At 45.8% G+C, this 5509-nt stretch overlaps 1 non-coding gene across 1 annotated transcript; it reads right to left on the reverse strand.

Moving 5' to 3' along the window:
* Positions 1-271: 271 nt before the first annotated feature.
* On the reverse strand, positions 272-352 carry TRNAG-UCC (transfer RNA glycine (anticodon UCC)). Its single transcript is given in 2 exon segments — positions 272-306; positions 316-352. It is a non-coding gene; the product is annotated as a tRNA-Gly (tRNA).
* Positions 353-5509: the final 5157 nt, after the last annotated feature.

The raw sequence follows: 5509 nt of genomic DNA on the forward strand, positions 1-5509 counted from the left end.
AAAGAAGAAGGCAATGGCAATACAGGGGCAAAAGATAGGGAGAAGGGGCTTTGGCACTTCTGGATGGGCGACCATGAGAGGAAGCCCCTTACTACAGGTGGAGGAGCAGAGACGAGAAGGCAGGATGGCTGGGAGTGGGGAAGGGCCCTGGATACAGGACTCTGTCTGTCCTGCCTCACCCCACCGCTCACCTGGCTCCGTCCTGGGTTATTTTTTGTTTTGTTTTGTTTTGTTTTGGTTTTGCCTCACCACTTGGCTTTTGGGATCTTAGTTCCCCGACCAGGGATTGAACCTGGGCCCCTGTATCCACTGCAGTGGAAGCACAGAGTCCTAACCACTGGACCACCAGGGAAGCCCCGTCCTGGGTTTTTAAAGTAGTATCATCACCTGGTCTTCACTCCTTCCACCCAAACATTTCTGGTCTTGTCTTTCTTCTCTCCACCTTACACCCTTGCAGACTTGAGGATCCACACTAGACCCTGCTGGCAGCATTCCAGACCTCTCTGAAAAGCACCATTTGTTGGAAAATGAAGAGATCTAAATATATCTTCTACAAAAAATGTCAGTCTTCAGTATTGTGAGCCTCACACTTTGTTTAAGCACAGAGAAGAAAAGCAGGCTAGTGAATGGCATATAAAAAAAATTCTGCCTTCAGTGCCCTGGAGCTGGGTTGGCAAACTTTTTATGCAAAACGCAAGGTAGTAAATATTTTAGACTTTGCAGGTCATATGGTCTCTGTCATAGCTAATCTATTCTGTCACTGTAAGCAGTCATAGACAATCTGAGTGAGGCTGTGTTCTGACAACACTTCGTTTACAACAATAGTTGGTGGGCTCAGAGTTTGCTGCCCACTGCTCTAGCAACTTATTTTTTTAAATGAGGTGGCACTTTGGCATCTTGGTGAATTATAGAATGCCTGGAGCTCCCCACCCTTCTCCATTGCCACTGGAGTGAGCTTGCTGTTAGTAGCTCAGTGAGAGCTGAGTTGGCAAGGTTGATTTACTCAGGCAGATGTGTTCCCTCTGAAAACAGTGGTTGGGAAGTTGCACGTGTGCATCTACTTCCATAGGAAAGCCCTGAAAAAGGATGACCGGATGCCTGGCTGATGAAGACATTCTCCCGCCGCCTATGGAAAGACTGAACTAAAGAGGCCCCCTTCTCCCTGCTTCCTCCCCTCCTCTAACACACACTCCCAGTCCTTTGGGTGGGGGTCAGCCTGCTGGAAGGATCCCCCAAAGGACCCCAGCCGTAACCTAATTGTCTCCTTTCACTCTCCAAGGTTTCCTTCCACCCAACCTTTCATCTCCAGGGCATCTGAGGAGATGAGGCTTCCTCCCAGAAGCAGGCAAGGCTTATCTTTCCTGGGGACATTTCCTTTTCCGAGAGGAGCAATGAACTCCAGTGAAACTCCAGCAGAGCCAGCTGTCGAGGGGGCAGAATTTCTGCCTGTTCTCTTTTCTACCCCAGTCCTTCACGGAATAGTTTGCTCCCTCCACTAACTTCAGGGGAGTCGAATCCTCGGGATCCACCTGTCCACCGCCTGCTCCACCCCTGCTTTTCCTCTCTTGTAAACCACTCTCCTCTGGCTTGGTACACAAATAGTCATCTCTGGCGAGCAGTTTTGAGTTAGCACAGGAACTGCACGTTTCTGCAGTCACAGATCATACATTAGAGACGGCAGAGAGCCTCCCCTGCCGGCATCTGACAGCGTGGTGTGAAGACCCACATCTGGATGCTGTCTGAGAGCCTGCGCCTCCGAGGTAGCTCTGCCTGGGAAGGAGAGTCGGGTCCCTGGAATTTTTTATTGCACTTTGCAGATCCTGCATTTTTTTTTTCTTTTTTTCCTTCCTTTTTGCGGTACGCGGGCCTCTCACTGCTGTGGCCTCTCCCGTTGCGGAGCACAGGCTCCGGACGCGCAGGCCCAGCGGCCGTGGCTCACGGGCCCAGCCGCTCCGCGGCATGTGGGATCTTCCCGGACCGGGGCACGAACCCGCGTCCCCTGCATCGGCAGGCGGACTCTCAACCACTGCGCCACCAGGGAAGCCCAGATCCTGCATTTTTTAAGGGTGTCACTATTCTCACATTTTGCAGGTCGACTGTGTTCAGCTGAGTGGTTCTAGACTGGGGTCTGTTATAAGCTGAATTTTGTCCCTCAGAAACATACGTTGAAGTCCTAACCCCCAGTACCTAGAATGTGACCTTACTTAAAAACAGGAACTTTATAGATATAATTAGTTAAGATGAGGTCATCCTGGGGTAGAGTGGGCTGCTCATTCATAATGACTGGTGTCCTTAGAAAACACACAGGGAGAACACCATGTGATGACAGAGGCAGGAACTGGAGTGATGCAGCTGCAATTCAAGGAGTGACAAGGATTGATCAGTGCCCATGCAGCCCCCACCAGAAGCTAGGACAAGGCAAACAAGGATTCTTCCCAGAGCCTCAGAGGGAGCATGGAGCTGCTAACACCTTTATTTCAGACTTCCAGCCTCCAGAACTATGAGACAGTAAACTTCTGGTGTTTTAAGCTACTCAGTTTGTGGTACTTTGTTACAGCAGCCCTCAGAAACTAATACAGTATCTCTCATATGGTTGAAGTCACGTCTTGACTGGGGCTGGAACCAACTGAAGGTTCTCTTGGGCTGAATGTCCAAGAGGGCTCCTCACCCACATGGCAGGTACTCACCTGGGTTGATGGGAACTTCTGGGGCTGGATGGGCATTGTTCTCTCTCTCTCCACGCCACCTCTCCACATAGCCAATTTGGGTTTCCTACCAGCACAGCAATCTCAGGCTAGTTGGACTTTTTAACGTGGCTACTAGCTTCCCTGCAAGTGAGTGTTCCAGGAGACCCGGGTAGAAAGGGCAAGACTTCTTTTGACCTAACCTCAGAAGTTACACAGTGTCCCTTTGCTGCATCCCTTTACCCAAAAAGTGAGTCACAAGTCCAGCCCAGCAAGGACCTGAAGACCGGGAGGAATGGTTCGTTGTAGGGTAATTTTGTGAACTGACCAACACAGCACATGAGTTGGAAGCAGTTCTTTAAGGACGTTTGATTTCTAAGGAGTAGAAAGGTTTATGGAAAGTTTTCATTTGCTTTGTGATTTGAGATATCTATGGGAAAGCTATTCTAAAAGTTGAAAATATAGGAGAGAAGAGCTATGAGAGGATAGGATTCAAGATTTAGTTAGAGGGTTCAGCTTTAGACCGTGAGAGAAACACCTCTTTCATTGTATCAGGAGAGAAGCAGGTGAGGATGGGTGAAGACACAGCAAATACGTAGGTGAAGAAAGGGAGGAGGAGGTCGGTATAGAAGTTTCAGCCTGTTGGGAGAGTTCCCATGTATTGGCTTCTAGTGTCTCTCAGTCTGGAGAAGCAAGATTATCTGCTGACACTGATAAGAAATATGATAGGAGAGAGAACTTAGGGAGAGTGACATTTTGAAAGAGCCACAGTGGAGAACAGGAAAGAGAGCTGCATACGATCAACACACTCCAAAAGACCCCAACACCTTTTCAGATAAACTCTGCAGGGGTAGGAGTGAAATCCAGGGGGGAGCAGTTGTCTCCTGCTGTCCATGGCATTCTTGGTGACATTTTCTGAGTTTTCCAGCCCTAACAGAAGTCTCTAACATGAACTAGATATTATTTCTGAAATCAAGGTAATGGGACCTAGAAAGATATGGTCATTGTTTCATAATTACGTTTCATTAAAAATCAGTATCTTGGGCTTCCCTGGTGGCGCAGTAGTTGAGAGTCTGCCTGCTGATGCAGGGGACACGGGTTTGTGTCCCGGTCCAGGAAGATCCCACATGCCGCAGAGCGGCTGGGCCCGTGAGCCATGGCCGCTGCGTCTGCGCGTCCGGAGCCTGTGCTCCACAACGGGAGAGGCCACAACAGTGAGAGGCCCGCGTACCGCAAAAAAATAAATAAATAAAATAATAAAATAAAATAAAAAGTTACTTCCCCCCCCCAAAAAAAAATCAGTATCTTTTTATTTGGTAGGCCATAAGAGAAGGGTTAGTGGGGAAGAAAAATATTTTGAAATAGAGTTCAAGCATCTCATCCAGACATACTTCGAGAATGTCTTATCCTGTTGCTGTGGATGAATTCTCCCCATCTTTCTTCATTTTACTCAGCTGTACTTGGAGTGGGAAATCAAGACCTACAATATGAAATTTTCTGGCTCAGACAGCACAGATTAACTGTATCTCATCACAAAATTGTGGTCACAGTTTGGGACATTTTTCTGTGATTGACTTCCTGGGTGTGGGTGAGAGGCAGATTCATTTTTCTTTGTGTTAATTTCAGCTGTAAGTGTGACCATTTTTGTCAATGACCATGGAGTGAGTTTCTGTGATTAGTCATTTAACTGTATGGTAATTGCTAGCTAAACAGAGTGTTTACAACAGACCTCTTGCTTAGGAGACAGAGACTATGTCAAATTACAACCTATGAAAACTACATAAATAAAAATTTGCATCTAGAATAGGGCTCTTCATAAAAATTATGAAAAGATTGTGGAAGTTTTTTATTTGCATTGTATAGTGGCTCCATCTTTGACAAATTGTAACTGTAGTCCATAATATTTTACATCTGACAATTATTCATCATAACTGCAGATATATGGCTGGATTCATTCTGAAAAGTAACAATCTTGGCAATCACATTGTTTTCCTTATCTTATTAGTGACAAAGTACCATAATGAGCATAACCTTCCAGAATGGATTCACTGATCGAATAAACAAAGCTAGGTCTTGGCACAGGACAGACCATGAAAAGATTGGCTTGCCCTTCTGCCTCTTCCTGAGAGCCATAACAATACCACTTGTCTCTGCTGAATGTCCTTGATTCTAACTTGGTTTGGAATTTCAGAAGCATTCATTACTCTTTGTCCCATCGTTAGGCAAGAAAAGATCTCTACCTTTAATCCAAACAGGGAATTCCATGAGAAATTCTCAAAATGAGCATTTTAATTTACGCTCTTGTGTTTAGGCAATTGCCTGGAAAGGTTTTATTTTTTAAATAATCAGAGGAAAAGCTTCACACGTCAGGACATTCTCCCTTCTTTTAAAAATTGAAAGGAACGATTTCAGGGTGAAGTGGCATCATAGTCAACTATGCCTGCAGGGATTTAAATTTGTCAGTGTACAGACAACATAATTCACCATCTCAAGCTCAGCAAGAGGGACAGGTGCCATTAAGTCTTACAGACTTGGAAGGATAATATTTGTTTCTCTGTCGAGCTGCAATCACTGTTACAGGACTTGTTCTGCCCGGTTTCCCCACATGCAAACACATTCCTTGCTTTGAGTGTAGAAATTTCACATCTTTTGCCCTGATCTCAGGGTTTTTCTCATTTCCCTCCTCCTTCTTCTTTTGCTCTTTAAAGGCCAATACTTATTGTGAAAACACTATCCCATTTCTGAATTTAGCAGATTCAATATATTACTAACAACTAAGATGCTTCCATGTGTGTTTCTCAGGGACACCCACAGGTATATTACAA

This window comes from Lipotes vexillifer, unplaced genomic scaffold, assembly GCF_000442215.2.
Source record: "Lipotes vexillifer unplaced genomic scaffold, Lipotes_vexillifer_v1.1 scaffold1644, whole genome shotgun sequence".
In the NCBI taxonomy this organism is placed as follows: Eukaryota; Metazoa; Chordata; class Mammalia; order Artiodactyla; family Lipotidae; genus Lipotes; species Lipotes vexillifer.